The sequence below is a fragment of the Phyllobates terribilis genome, unplaced genomic scaffold (genome assembly GCF_046119375.1).
Source record: "Phyllobates terribilis strain yellow unplaced genomic scaffold, ASM4611937v1 Scaffold_1__5_contigs__length_1240528914, whole genome shotgun sequence".
Taxonomy (NCBI): domain Eukaryota; kingdom Metazoa; phylum Chordata; class Amphibia; order Anura; family Dendrobatidae; genus Phyllobates; species Phyllobates terribilis.
The window spans coordinates 310,523,312-310,537,278 of NW_027362761.1; the positions used below are offsets into that span (position 1 = coordinate 310,523,312).

Below are 13,967 nucleotides of genomic sequence, written 5' to 3' on the forward strand. Positions count from 1 at the left end.
GGCCAACTCCTTTAAGTTTTTGTGACAAAACTGTGAATAAAACAAAAGACAAAAACGCAGCAAATACTTAACATGTGTACATACCCTTACCAGATTTTTGCTACCTAATCTGATAGCAGTATAATTTAGACACTGATTCCAGTGTTAAACCAAAGACAAAAGCAAAATACACAAATACCTTAAAATAAATGGATAAATCGCACAGTGCATTATTTTTATGCACTGTGCGATTTATCCATTTATTTTTAGGTATTTGTGTATTTTGCTTTTGTCTTTGTTTTTTTTCTGTTTAATGGCCATATGTGAACATGCATTTACATTTTGCATGCACATCAATTTACGTTTCAGTTAAGACTCCCAGGTTTTTTCTTTGTAGTCTAATGTGCATTAGTGCATATAAGGGTGTGGCCGCCCTTTATCTGAGCTGAAAGGTTCATTCTGCCTTTCAGGTCCATGCTTCTACTAAGGTTTCAGTCTCTCTACCCTTATCCATATGTATGTCACTTGACAAATGGTAAGGTTTTAATATTAGAGTTAGGACTGTCCCATAAGGGTTGCCGTGACATGGCGGGATGGCTTTTACATTATTTTGATCAAAATTTAAGCTAACTAAATACCCTTTATTATTTATCATTATATTTATGCACTGTGTGATTTATCCATTTATTTTTAGGTATTTGTGTATTTTTCTTTTGTCTTTGCTTTTTTTCTGTCTAATGGCCTTATGTGAACATGCATTTACATTTTGCATGCACATCAATTTACGTTTCAGTTCAGACTCCCAGGTTTTTACTGATTCCAGTGATGTATCACTAGCTAGACTGCGTAATGTAGTTTTTATAAGATCATTGTTTTATCAGCAGGAGATAATCACTTGAGGACTAGTAAACGTGCTGCGATGTAGTCCAACCATACCCCCACCACTGATTGGCAGCTTTCTCTGTACACTGTTCATAGGCGGAAAGCTGCCTATCAGTGGTGTGGGCGGGGTTATACAGGGCTCAGCATTTAAAGAACTGCTAGATCTGCAGCAGATAAAACAGTGATTGTTATCAAATCTGCAGCAACCAGCAAAGTGACACATCGGTGGAATCAGGGTCTCTACTCCTCTATTATGCTGCTCTCAGATGGGGTAGCAAAAACCTAGTGACAAAATTCTCTTTAAGAGGATAAAAAGCTGATAGAGGAGAGCTAAAAAAAGAACAGAAAAAAATCACTAACTAATCTATATCCAGGACTCGTCTGGCAAGGATCCAAAACACAGCCATATGCTCCAACCCCAACAGTGAGTAGAGTAAATCCTCTAATGTAACAAAGGCAGGCAATTTGCTTAAACAACAAAACCCACAATACAACGCTTTATTTCCTATACAAATCCTATACATGCATGGTCCTGAGTTTACACAATAAATACATATATTTACACACGTCACCAAGCCTAAAACTAAAGTCTGGTACAAAGAAGTTTGTCCGGCTTGTCTTTCTTAGCGCCATAATTAAGCTTGGTAAAGGATTCCAGAATCTCCATCATACTCCGGTCCTTGGTCTCCGGCAGTACCCAGAAGGAAAATACAGCTGCAGAGACGCAGTAACCAAGAAGAAAATGAAGCAGAACGTCCCCAATGCTTCCTGTAAAACACACAGAATAATCATGTAAGTTCTAGGAGGTTGGATCCTTTCACATATTGTATTTATCTGTGTCCATGATTTCAGTGCTTGGCTAGGAGGGCATGGACTTTATAAGGATGAATCCAAGGACTGTAAGGGAGTAGGTAGGGGTTAAATAAAGGGTGGGAAAATGAATAGGGCTGGACTGTCCATAGGGTTGTGTCTGGGGGGTATTTTCTAAGGTTTCATTAGAAGGTCATCTTACTGGAAGATCACCCACCTATGCTACCCATTATTTTTTGTTTCTTGTTAAAAGATGTTTGAGAGTATTTTTATATTAAATAAAACAAAATGTTGTATGGTAATCTCTGTGTGGGATAAGAATTTAGTGTATATAAAGTTGTCAGCATGGCGGTGTCTCTTTCATGCCCAACTAAGTTTTAATTGCAGGGCCGCTGTACAACAATGCTTGGCATACGGTTTAAAAGGAAAGTGACGCGCCCCCTGGGCCTGTGTTGTGCAGGGAATACCCGGAGCTGGATCGCTGGGGGTTGTAGTCTCCGTGGCGCTGACCCGGTCCGTGCCCAGGGTGGTCAATTCAGTGGCAGTCTTAGTATTATAATTGTCCGACTACGCCACCCGTGGATTGCGGTCAATGGGGACCGCCGCTGCAAGGCAGACCGCTGAGGCTGGTGTTATGTGTGCAGCTAAGAATGGGATGACTCCCCACGGGAGGAGTACAGCCTCAGGGCAGTTAGCGTGGATGATGGGAGTGATGGTGGAGATAGTCCCAATACCAATAGTGCCGGAGGAGCAAGAAGTCACAGACAACGTGTTGCAATCCAATGTCCTTTACTCACAGTTTGTATTCTCCAGGTCACTCTCGCGAAGCAGTGACCACCCAAGCCGTGCTGCGTCCACCAGGCAGGGATTCGGTCAACTCCCAGGTCTTTCTGGAGTATGTCTCAAAGCTCCCTTCCGTCCTTTCTCTGGCTCGTGCCCCACCAGTGACCAAGCTTATGTCCAGCTCCCGCGGGCCTTCTCTTGGGAGGGCTACGTGCCCACGTCCCTGACCCTATATGGTATGCCTTCCTAGCAAGGTGTAGCGAGGGGTCGCACCAAGGGCTGGTCACGACCTCCGGTTCTTGGCTGAAGATGATTCGCTTCCACCAATTTGGGATCCGGTACCCTGTTCTGCCAACCCGTCACCCGCAATCTCCTGGGTCCTTAGGGTTCTCTCTTCCTTCTCGTTCCTGAGCCTTTCTGTTTCACTTGTTACTTCTGTTCTGGTCTTGTTCCCTTTTCCTTTCCACTGTTCCTTCTCCTCTCTCTCTCTCTCTGGCCCCGGCCTCTGTGCTAGGCCTGCCCAGGGAGCAGAGCCCATGCAGCAGCCCTGCTCCCTGCCTTCTCCACTTCTCCTCACAGACTGAACTTCTTCTTCTTTCTTCTTTCAGTGCTGGCTGGGCCTCACAGGCTAGGCCCGCCTCCGGAGCAGAGCTCCACAGAGGCCCTGCTCTGTCACTTCCTCTCTCAGACTGAACACTGATCTAAGATTGTGCCCACCTTATATACCTCCCTCTGACCATGAGCCCAGGTGACTAGCAACCAATGGGCTCCTTCCTATGCTCAGGACCGAACCCCTATCTGCCCCCACAGCACTGGGTATTCCACCCCCCTCCCCACTCCAGCCAGGGACAGATGCTGTTGTGCCTGCACTTTCTGTCTAGTGGGAGCACCGTTGAGCTGTCCCTCGGAAATGGGGTGTGTGTGCTGTATGCAGCCTATTGAGCCTTGATCCATACTCCATCCTTACCCGGGAGTGGGATATCACACCTCTGGATGAGGTGCAATACCCCTGTAGCGACCAAGTCCTCGGGGCGCTACAAAAGCACGGTGATATAAAAAAGGAAATGGACGTGGAATCAGTTTACGTTTTTTGTACTGTTTTGGTTTATTATAATAAAGCTGTGGCCAACCCCAATAGTATTTGGTCAGTATTTTACGTCAGTATTTGTAAGCCAAAATTATAAGTGGAACAATCAGAGGAAAAGTATAATAGAAACACATCACCACTTCTGTATTTATCACCCACTCCTGGTTTTGGCTACAAATACTGATGGAAAATACTGAAATTTTGACTGTAAGCGGAATCCTCTGTAAAGAATCTGAGCAAAACTGATCTATTATGTTATGGCCACGTGGCGTCTGAGTGGGATAGTGCACGACACAAGGATTCTGTCTTTCATGTTCATTGCCTATCCACCCTCAGATTCTAAGGCCATGTTCACACGTTCAGTATTTGGTGAGTTTTTTTACATCAGTATTTGTAAGCCAAAACCAGGCGTGGGTGATATATACAGAAGTGGTGACGAGTTTCTATTATACTTTTCCTCTGATTGTTCCACTCCTGGTTTTGGCTTACAAATAACTGATGTAAAATACTGACCGAATACTGAACGTGTGAACATGGCCTAACACAGCAGACCACTGTTGCCCTGAACATTTTTCTTGTAAAGCTGCAAACATGAGTCCAGACAGGGGTGTACATAAAAATTATGAGACCCCATAGAGGCCGTTTGGTCTGTCACTATTAGCGGTACCCCACTATATTCTCAAATGGATCCAGCTACACACTCTGACTCCCACCAGATACATATTCATATGAATGCTGCAGTCTCAGGGGCCACGTGACATACTTACAGACATCACTGCTGTGCCCAGTGATTGGCTGCAGTGGTTATGTACCAATGTGACAAATAATCATTACTGGAATATAAAAAAAGACCTGTGGTGGGCAGCTCTAGCATCAGTGCTGAAGAGGTGAGTGATTTATCATGTGGGTAATTTTCAACACAGGTTCACCTATTTATTATGAATCGCCACTTCTCCCTTTTTGTGAACAACTATGTCTGGCCTTGGTGGTGGCCTCTGCCATTTTTAGCCTGTTGGGGATTGCTATCTCACATTTAGCTCCTTGACAACCATCATTGTCTTTTAGAAGGCCATTAATAGGACATTTGCCCCCCCGCCATTTTATAGCCCTGTTGCATATGCCCTGCGCTGGTGTCCTGTGCTGGGTGGAGCAGCTGTTCCGGTGTCTCATGAAGGCCTAATTGAACCTGTTTGATAAAAATCCTAACTCATCATATGACTAGTGTTGAGCCACCCCCATAGTGTTCGAGTTCGGTTCGTCGAACACCCGTGTGTTCGCCGAACTGTTCGTCGAACTGTTCGTCGAACACCTTCGAACACCGTTAAAACCAATGGCAGGCAAACAAAAACACATAGAAACACATAGAAAACACCTTCAAAGGTGTCCAAAAGCTGACAAACTGCTCAGAAGACACAACTAACACATGGAAAAGTGACAAGTACATATAGTCATGCGAAAAGAAAAGAGGTGGAGGAGTAAAAGGAGGGGGAGACACAGATATAGGCATGTCATGCCCTTCTAAAATCCAAAAAGTGAGAAGCCGAGACGGCCAGTCCGCTCCTGCCCGTGCCACCTCCGTGTCGCCGGGTTTGTGCCAGAGCCGCGGTGAACCCTGACGGCCAGCCCCCCTCTCCCAATACTGGTGCCTGTCCGCTGGTGGGTCGAGAGAGCCCCCCTGTGGTGGAGGCAGCTCTAAGCTTTTTAATTTAAATTGTCCCTCTAATTTGAATGAATACACTTTAAATCCATTTACAAGGATCTATTGGAGGGCAAGTCTCATGCCAGCAGCCGCGTAATTCCAGCTCCAGTAGCGTCCACTAAAGCTGCTGCAGTTAAAAAGCTTTTATAAGGATCGAGCTCGGCTGTCCACCGCAAGGCTTCCTAGTGCCAGTCCCAGCCCCTATGCCTTGGGGTGCCTCCTGATGCTCTTCACTAAGTATCCCGTGGTCCCGAAGCATTTCCTTTGAAAAAATTAAGTGTCCAAACTACAGGTGGTGTAGCTTGCTTAACAGCCGGGATAATCCGCTGACTAGCAGACACTGCTACTAGGCACAAAGTATTTCCTGGGCTAGATGCAGTTAAAAATTTGTAAGTAGATACTCTCGTTGGATGCTGAGAAAGCATTCCATAGAGTCTCCTGGCACGCCATATATGATTCTCTTAAAAAGCTTGGGGTAGGGGTCTAGGGGACCCTTTTATAGCCAAAATCACAGCCCTGTATCACAATACGTCACCTAGGCTGAAGATAAATGGAACTGTAGCACCGAGGGCTCAGTTGCTACAGACGTATTGCACCTCACCCAGAGGTGTGATATCTCACTCTCAGATAAGGATGGAGTGTGGATCAGGACCCGACACCTGCATGCATTACACCACATTGCCGTGGGGCAGGGCGACCAATATGCCCCTGAGATGGGCACGACAGTCCCTGTCCCTGGCTGGAGTGGGGGGAGGGAACACTGAGGAAGGGGAACCCTGCAGTGCAGGAGCAGGGAGAAAGCAGTTCCTGGGTGCATTGAGAAGGGAGTATAAAAGGTGGGCACCATCTTAGTTCAGTGCAGAGAAGTCTGAGCAGAAGTGGCAGGGAGCAGGGGCTCTGCATGAGCTCTGCTCCGGAGGTGGGCCTAGTAACAGAGGCCCAGGCCTGCAAGAGGGAGAAGGAAGGAAGAGGAGCGGAGAAGGCTCCAGGAACGAGGAATGAAGGGATCCCAGGGGTGCGGACGGGCGAGTCGCCACCGCACGCCCGAATCCACCTGCGTGGAGGGGTCAGGCCAAAGGGGGAGACCGGTCCCCGAACTAGTGGAGGCAGGAAACGACCCTCAGCTAGAAACCGGAGGCTCTGACATTTTATGTGGCGCAGCCCCTTGCTCCACCCGCTAGGAAGGCACCACATAGGGTCAGGGAAACTGGCGCCAAGTTTACCAAGAGGAGGCCCGAGGCAGCCGGACAGAAGTGTTGGTAAGAAAGGCCAGACAAAGGACACACAAAGGGGGTCCTGTGAAGCGCTCCAAAGTTATCTGGGAGTTGTCTGAGCCCCTCACCTGGTGAGCACAGTACGACGTGGGCAGCCGTTACCTGCAGACGTGGTCTGGATAATAAGAACTGTGAGTAAAGGCCCTGAACTGCATCACTGACTCCGTGTCGTTACTGCTGCTGCCCTGCACCATCACCCCCATCCTCCGCATACACTGCCCTGAGGCTATACTCCTCCCGTGGGGAGTTATGCTACGCTCTGCTGCACCCACAACACCAGCCTTAGCGGTCTGCCCTGTAGCGGCGGTTCACTCTGACCGCAATCCACGGGTGGCGTAGTCGGACATTTAAACATCAAAACCACATAAATAGTTCCGCCACTGGTTTGACCGCCCTGAGCCACGGAACCGGATCGCCGCCACGAAGACTACAACCACCAGCATCCACCAAAAAGGGTCCGGCTCCGGGTGTCCCAAGGCCCAGGGGGTGCGTCAGAACATTTTCATCACCTTTCACAATCACCAATGGGACAAGGCAGGGATGTCCTCTGTCCCCTCTCTTATACATCCTAGTGACGGAGCACCTGCTCTCATCAATTCGCCATAACCCCAATATTAGGTGGATTGAGGTGGGAGGCACCGAGTACAAGTGCTCTCTATTTGCTGATGATGTCCTAGTATATATCACTCAATCACATATATCCATCCCTGCTGTTATGGCTGAAATAGATCACTTTGTTACATGGTAAAATTTTAAAATCAATGCAGCGAAGTCTGAGGCCCTCGATGTCTCCCTCCCTAAATCCATATAGGATTCCATCCAGTCCAACTTTCCCTTTGCCTGGCCCTCACAGGGTATCAAATACTTAGGAATTCCTATTCATAGAGACCTCTCCCATCTATGTTATCTTAATTTTGGGCCCTTTATTGAACAATTCCATACAGACCACGGTTGGCAAGTTAGAACTGTAAGATTCACTACGTGAACCACTGGTGTTTTGTGGAAAAGCACATGTACACCGCGTTCCAAATTATTATGCAAAAAGTGTTTAGGAGTGATAAGGGAAGAATTTGTTTGTTTGTCAGTTAAACTCATTGATGGTGATGTGTGTCAGGGCTCTTTATATCACTGTAAGCAATTGCAGACACCTGTGCTAATTAGTTTGGCAGGTGTGTCCAATGAAAGGCAAGACTACTTAAGAAGGCTCTCTCACATTATTAAGCAGCCTACATTTTCTGCCAAAATGGGAAAGAAAAAGGATGTGTCGGCTGCTGAGAAGCAACAAATTGTGGAGTGTTTAGGTCAAGGCATGACTACAATCAACATTGTGCGATGATCAGGATGAAGTGTCTTGGCAATCAAGAAGTATGTAGCTGATTCACAGTACACACGTGTGCGTGCTGATAAGGGCAAATTGAGGACTCTTTCCTACAGGCAATTACGTCAGGTTGAAACAGCAGCGGCAAAAAAGCCTTGTCATAGCAGCAGACAAGTTTTTGAAGCTGCTTGTGCCTCCAACGTCCCCCGAACAACAAGATGCAGGGTCCTTCAGAGGTTTGCAGCTGTGCATATGCCATCCTGTCGACCTCCTCTATCCACTTCACACAAGCAGAAACGGCTCCAGTGGGCCAAACATTACATGAAGACTGATTTCAAAACTGTTTTGTTCACGGATGAGTGCCGTGCAGCGCTCGATGGTCCAGATGAATGGAGTGGAGGATGGCTGGTTGATGGACACCCCACGCAAACACGGCTACAGCGCCAACAAGGAGGAGGTGGAGTAATGTTTTGGGCTGGAATCATGGGGAGAGAGATTGTCGGCCCCTTTAGGATCCCTGAAGGCGCTAAAGATGAACTCCATAATGTATGTGGATTTTCTCAAACAGCACTTCCTGCCATGGTTCAAGAAGAAGAACCGTGTATTTCACAGCAAGATCATTTTTCTGCATGATAATGCACCATCTCATGCTGCACATAAAACATCTGCATCTCTGGCTGATATGGGCATAAAAGGGGACAAACTTATGGTGTGACCCCCATGCTCCCCTGACCTTTACCCCATTCAGAACCTTTGGAGCATCATTAAAAGGAGTGTCTATGATGGCGGGAGGCAGTTCACATCTAAGCAACAGCTCTGGGAGGGTATTCTGTCCTCATGCAAAACAATTGAAGCAGAAACCATCCAAAACCTGACAAATTCAATGGACGAGAGAGTTCAGAAGCTCCTTTCGAACAAGGGGTCCTATGTGAAAATGTAACATCACCTAGAATAAAGTTTTGAGTTGAAAACTGTTTGATTTCAGTTTCTAACAACCTGATAATGCTTATAATTTCAAAAATGACCATTTTTTTGGTCTTTATTAAAATGAAAAGGTTGATCGAAAAGTTTGGGGGATCTAAGAGTGTGGCAACCCAGTAGTCATGATTACTTCGAATTCTGACAATATGAGGGTCATGCTGCAGGTAGTGCAGCAAGAAGGCACTTATGTGTCTTGCGCATCTCGGAGCCCCAAAATTATTTTCCGGGCTAGATGCAGCTAAAAATTATTTTTAATTTTAAATCTGGTGAAGCTTATTATAGATGGCCTAATAGGATCAGTGCTGCACACTGCTACAAAGCCCAAATTATTTTCCAGTCAAGATACAGATAAACATGATTAGTAATTTGAAAGCTTAAAACGGTTGGTAGGGTGATTTTAACCAATCATCAAGCTTTTACTCTCCCCAGGATGACACAGGGGTAGAAAAGTCGTTTCGGATCCATGATTTGTTCATCTTTATGAACGTGAGTCTGTCTACATTATCAGTGGAGAGCCGCGTGCGCTTATCTGTCAGCACACCACCAGCAGCACTGAACACACGTTCAGACAGAACGCTGGCTGCGGGGCATGACAAGATCTCCAAGGCGTAAGTGGCTAGCTCCGGCCATTTATCCAGATTGGAAGCCAAAAAAGAGCAAGGGTCCAGTGACACAGTCGTGGCTTCAATGTTTACTTGGAGATACTCCTGTACCATCGTCTCTAGGCGTTGATTATGTGTCAGACTTCTTGTCTCCTGTGGCCTTGCAAAGGATGGGCTAAAAAAGTGGTGAAATGATTCCGCAAAATTGATGTTACCAGCAGATACTGTGGTTCTGTTACGGTTTGAGTGCTGAACACTTGACGGTCCCACGGTTGGCAAGTTGGAACTGTGAGATTCACTACGTGCACCACTGGTATTTTGTGGAAAAGCACATGTAAGATTCTGCAACAGTCTCTGCTGATACTCCTGCATGCGTGCATCCCTTTCTATGGCAGGAATAATTTCTGCAAATTTACTTTTGTACCGGGGATCTAACAGTGTGGCAACCCAGTAGTCAGGATTATTTCTAATTCTCACAATTCGAGGGTCATGTTGCAGGTAGTGCAGCAAGAAGGCACTCATGTGTGTTGCGCATCCAGGAGCACCAAGTCCCTGTTGTGTTGGTGGCGAGGTAGCAATCATGCTTCCTTCCTCTGTCTTCTCCCCCCAACCTCGCACAACAGAAATGTGATCAAGGTCTCCCTCATCTGATGAGTCTTCCATCAGTTCGTCCTCCACTTCTTCCTGGGCTCCTGCACCTTCCTCACTAGTTTGGCTGCTACCATGCGCCCTGGTAAAATCATCTCCCCCACCCTCACATGCCTGCCGCCTTGGTGCTGCCGACCATCTGGACCTTGCAGATGTTAGCCCTTCCGCATACAACTCCTCCTCCTCTACTTCCTCCACCTCCTCTTGTGCCACCACCTGACTCCGAATTCTGTTTAACATGTGCTCCAGCATGTAAATCACCGGAATAGTCATGCTGATAATGGCATCGTCAGCACTAAACATCTTTGTCGCCATTTCAAAACTGTGCAGAAGGGTGCATAGGTCCCTGATCTGAGACCACTCCTCCAGCGTGATTTGCCCCACCTCTGAATCTCGTTGGCCCAGGCTATACGTCAGAACGTATTGCACCAGGGCTTGTCGGTGCTGCCACAGTCGCTGCAACATGTGCAGAGTTGAATTCCACCGGGTAGGCACATCGCATTTTAGCCGGTGAAGTGGCAGGCCCAACGACTTCTGTAGAGATGTAAGTCGCTGAGCTGCGGGATGCGAACGGCGGAAGTGAGCACACAGCGACCGTGCCCTCTGCAGAAGGCCATCTAGTCTGGGATAGTGGGCTAAAAATTGCTGGACAACCAGGTTCAACACGTGAGCCATACAAGGCACGTGTGTGACATTGCCCCGGCGAAGGGCCGCACCCAGGTTTGCAGCATTGTCTCACACGGCCTTCCCTGGTTTCAGGTCCAGTGGAGACAACCATTCATGAAATTGGTTCTCCAGAGCTGACCACAACTCCTCAGCTGTGTGACTCACATTTCCCAGACATTTCAATGTAAAAACCGCCTGATGACGTTGAGCCCTACTGCCAGCATAGTAAGGAGGTGTGCAGGATCCCTTCTGCGCAGTTAGAAAGCTTGTGGCATGACCAGACAGGCTTTGGGTGCAGGTGGAAGACCGAGAGGAGGTTGAGGAGGCAGAAGCAGTGGAGGAAAAATGACATAAAGAGGATTGACGCACAACTCGTGGGGACGGCAAGACTTGGACAGCAGCCCCTTGTCCTGCTGTCACCATAGTTACCCAGTGCCCAGTCAGCGACATGTAACGCCCCTGTCCATGCCTACTCGTCCAAGTGTCTGTGGTGAAATGCACCCTGTCACACACAGAGTTTCTCAAAGAAGCGGTGATGTTGTGTGCGACATGCTGGTGGAGCGCAGGCACACCTTTCTTTGAGAAGTAGTGCCGACTGGGCATCTGGTACTGGGGCACTGCGACGGACATAAGGTCTCGAAAATCCTCTGTGTCCACCAGGCGGAAAGGCAGCATTTCTGTAGCCAAGAGCTTGCAGATGGTGAAATTCAACCTCTTAGCTTTCTCATGGCTAGGAGGAAATGGTCTTTTACTTGTCCACATCTGAGGGACCGAGGGCTGGCTATTGTGCTTAGACGGGGTTGATAAGGGTGTCCCCGGCAAACTGCCGGTCTGTGAGGAAGATGCAGGCGGACATGTTAGGTTGCCTTGATCCAAAGGTGGTGCTATCGATGTCGGACAGCGCTCAAGACCAGCTGGTGTTACCACCTCCAAAGAAAATGATGACCTGCCAATCACGCTGGCTGTTGCGGGTAAAGAGGTGGCAGGTCTGCGCCCCAAAACAGGTGTGACTGCTGTCCCCCCAGTCACAGAGGATGAAGAGGCCGCGGATGCACAAGATATGGCAGACGGTGGTTGGCCCGGCCGGCTAGACCGCATTGTAGCACACTGAGCTTCCCACTGCAACTTATGCTTCATGTCCATGTGCCGGTTCATGCATGAAGTACTCAAACTATGTATTTTTTGGCCTCTACTTAGCTTTTGCTGACAAATGTTACAGATAACACGAGTTGGGTCATCTTTATCGATCTGAAAAAATTCCCAGGCTATGCAAGGCTTAGCACCCATGCGACCTGAAGAGCCACCACGACTTGTGGTGAGAGGCAGAGTTGTGTTTGAGGATGCAGTTGTTGACGTGCTTCCAGTACTACGTCTCTGTCCAGGAAGGCGCAACCTGACCTCGTCGTCACTAGCATCTTCCTCCACCTCCTCTGCTGACCTCATCTCTTGGCTGACTGTGGGTTGACAGTAAGTGGGATCTCCGACCTCATCATCATCACCCTGTGCGTTATCACACCCGTCGTCCTCAGAGCCAACCTGTTCCTGCCCTGACAAAAAACTAAAGTTGTCGCTCCAATCAGGTATTTGAGTCTTATCATCGTCTTCCTCATTGTCTCCACCAACAGGAGTTACAGTTTGGGAATGAGGGTCTACATTATGGTCAGAACCTTCTGCGTCTGGTCCTGGATCCGACTCATAAAGATTCTGGGCATCAGTGCAGATCATTTCCTCGTCTGGATTCACAGAAGCGCTGGAGTCGACCTCTGATTCCCAGGCTATAGTATGAGTAAACAGCTCTGCAGACTCAACCATCTGTTCTACCTCATACTCAGACGGGCAGCTGGAGATTTGGGAGCTGTGAGGAAGCAAGTGCGATTTGGGTGACACCTTTGAGGACTGGAGTATTTGTGATGTTGAAGTTGATGTGGAGGAGAGCCCACTTAAAGGAGCACTTGATATCCGTTGAAGCACCTGCTGTTTTTGTGCCTCATCTGGAATTTGTAGCGATTGGCGTGGCCGTAAGAAAGGGATCTTATCACATTGTCCGCTAAAAGAAGTAGACATTTTAGTTTGGCTGGAAGATGGTCTTTCTTCTGCACCTACCCCACGGACACAACCTTTTTTCCCCTTCCCAACACGCCTATTCCCCTTTCCACCAGCAGCAGGCCTTTTTCCACTCATTTTGGTGGTTAACTAATTCACAACTCTGGAGTTGTTTGCACAAAAAAACAATGGATGGTAACCGAGCAGAGCTGAGTGGCCAAACTGTGGTATTAGGCCAAAACTATTGGCTGGGTTAGATGCAGAAAAAAATTATTTTTAATTTGCAACCTGATGGAGGTCAGTATAGATGGACTAATAGACCAAGTCCCACACACCGCTAGAAGCCCAAATATTTTTTCAGAGCTAGATGCAGAAAATTTTTTTATTCAATTTGCAACCTGATGGAGGTCAGTATAGATGGACTAATAGACCAAGTCCCACACACTGCTAGAAGCCCAAATATTTTTTCAGAGCTAGATGCAGAAAAAAATTATTTTTAATTTGCAACCTGATGGAGGTCAGTATAGATGGACTAATAGACCAAGTCCCACACACTGCTAGAAGCCCAAATATTTTTTCAGAGCTAGATGCAGAAAAAAATTATTTTTAATTTGCAACCTGATGGAGGTCAGTATAGATGGACTAATAGACCAAGTCCCACACACCGCTAGAAGCCCAAATATTTTTTCAGAGCTAGATGCAGAAAAAAATTATATTCAATTTGCAACCTGCTGGACGTCAGTATAGAAGGACTAATAGAACAAGTCCCACACACTGCTAGAAGCCCAAATATTTTTTCAGAGCTAAATGAAGAAAAAAATTATTTTTAATTTGCAACCTGATGGAGGTCAGTACAGATGGACTAATAGACCAAGTCCCACACACTGCTAGAAGCCCAAATATTTTTTCAGAGCTAGATGCAGAAAAAAATTATTTTTAATTTGCAACCTGATGGAGGTCAGTATAGATGGACTAATAGACCAAGTCCCACACACCGCTAGAAGCCCAAATATTTTTTCAGAGCTAGATGCAGAAAATTTTTTTATTCAATTTGCAACCTGATGGAGGTCAGTATAGATGGACTAATAGACCAAGTCCCACACACTGCTAGAAGCCCAAATATTTTTTCAGAGCTAGATGCAGAAAAAAATTATTTTTAATTTGCAACCTGATGGAGGTCAGTATAGATGGACTA

At 47.0% G+C, this 13,967-nt stretch overlaps 1 pseudogene; it reads right to left on the bottom strand.

Moving 5' to 3' along the window:
• Positions 1-1,444: 1,444 nt before the first annotated feature.
• Positions 1,445-13,967, bottom strand: part of LOC141167047 (solute carrier family 2, facilitated glucose transporter member 9-like) — a 34,475-nt pseudogene continuing 21,952 nt past the window's right edge.